Raw genomic sequence first — 2,378 nt, forward strand, 5'->3', positions numbered from 1 at the left:
TTATTGTAATCTTGGAATAACCCTTCAAACAAGCTCCAACACTTTACAAATTCCAATTGGAATTCAATTTCAGTCCAATGTCGACCAATATATAGTCATAATTACAAGGAATATAGTATGGTATATAAGAATATAAATTCCACAAGCTTGCTTTTTTGAATTTTGACCCTTCAAATTGAAAGGGTCAAAATAATTAATACTCTAAGAAGATGAATAAAATTATCAAACCCTAATTGCACACAATTGAATAGTGAGGATGACGGAGTTACTGTGGTGGTGTAACAATATTTTTCATTTTTATTGATTTTGTTTTGTTATAAAAATATTTCATTTTTCAACCTACAATTTTATACGAAAATAAAAGACCTCTCTAATAAAAGAAATTATCATTTTATTATCATTTTTTTTTAGATTTTTCCTTGAACACAATTATTGAACACAATTAGTGTAATATTTTATTATATTTTTCCATTTATCTAAAAAATAGAATTACATTATTGGATGAAGCTCTTCCCGTTAATTTGACATTCCTACAGTTCTACCGTTCTAATGCTCCTTAATTAACCAAAAAGTCCAAAGAAATTGGTAAACAGCTACGAGTTTTAAGGGGTTTGTACATTTATTAATTTGATATGGAGATAAACAATGGGGATAAACAACATAGTAAGGTAAACGACTTGGAGTTTTGGGGAGTTTACATTGTATAATAAGGTGATGATAATGGTTGAGCTAAGTATTTGTATAATAAGGTGATGACAATCGTTGAGCTAAGTATTTGGCTGATAAGCAAAGTATTCAATGAAAGTTTCATTTACTATAACTATATGGTGTTTTACGTACGGATAACTAACTTAATTTACAAATTACTAAATTATATTCCATTCAAAAATTTATCTATAAATTTGAAAAGTGAAAATTTAAAGGATAAAACTTTAAAATAATTTGTAATTATCCTCTTATTCTAACAAATTGTAATTCCTATTCCTAGAATCCTTACATAAACGTACTTCTTAATCTTATATAAAATTAATAAGATAAATTTTTGAAAAAGAAAGAAACTTTATTGAAAGGTGTTCAAATTAATAAGATACTCCCTCCACTTTTTTATATATGACGTTTTGCATTTACGAGGTAAGCCTTTGACTTTAATATTTACAAAAATATATTTGTTTAAAAAATATAAAAATTATACCATTAAACTCCTTACGAAAAACTCTTTCATATGAGTATACATATCATAATATTTAGTCTTATATTTTAAGAGATATTGAAGAGAGAAGGGAGTGTCTCGAAATGTGAGAAAGTCATATATAAAAAAATAGAGGGAGTAGGAAGATTTATATGGAGTACCTTATTTGAGTAATTTAAATACAACGTTTACATATAATTCAAAATGATATTAAATGGTCTAAATAATTAGAGAAAGGACATTTAAAACCCGTACAACGCACGGACACAAAATCTAATTTACATATAAAATGAGTATGCAGTATGAGTCAACTATTGTGACAAGCACAATAAAGTAAAAGCCGGTCAATAGGAAAAACAATTTGGACTCTTTTTTTGTCCGTGATTTTATTTGTACCGAATTATATAATTGTGAAATTCAAAATATTCCCTACATTAATTTAACAATCAAAACACGAATTCTCATTTAAGACGACACTATTCGTCAAATTTTAGACAAGTCAAGTATTATGCCGATTGCGTATATAAGACAAACATATTGCTTTTTCCTATGAATTCTTACATAAATGATACTTGTATATATTTAATCCGTTTTAAGATTAAGATAGATAATGTCGTGTTAAATGAGACTTATTGATAACAAATGGTTTTGTCCATTGTTTTCAGACCACGGATAAAAAGATAGAAGGGTAGAAGCATGGGGGTCAAGATTCTCAATTATTTAGTTGAGTTTATTAGATACAATCATGTAGGGCAGACAGATACGTGGAAAACAGGGTACTTTAGTGTTGGGTGAATGTATGTAACTTGTACGGAGTATGCAGTATGCTATACAATCCATTTTTCATCCATTCAACTTCACTCTACACCTATTCTCTAAAAAGGAAAACCAAATGACCATTTTATCCTTATATCTCATTACTTATTTACAATATTTGTGACTCATACCCCCCACTACTTTTACATCAAACTCCACTATTTTCCACTCATACCCCACTTATTTACATCATACCCTATTATTTAATTACAATATTTTCCACCTAACCCCACTCTTTTTAATATTTGTGCAGAACACAAATAGATAAAGTGAAGTTGAATGGAATAGTAGCGTAGTAGGTACGTGAAAAACAGTGTAGTTTAGTGGTTAGCACTTAGCAGCCCCCCTTTAGCCTTGACGGAATATCAGCAAG

The sequence above is a fragment of the Silene latifolia genome, chromosome 2 (genome assembly GCF_048544455.1).
Source record: "Silene latifolia isolate original U9 population chromosome 2, ASM4854445v1, whole genome shotgun sequence".
Lineage (NCBI taxonomy): Eukaryota > Viridiplantae > Streptophyta > Magnoliopsida > Caryophyllales > Caryophyllaceae > Silene > Silene latifolia.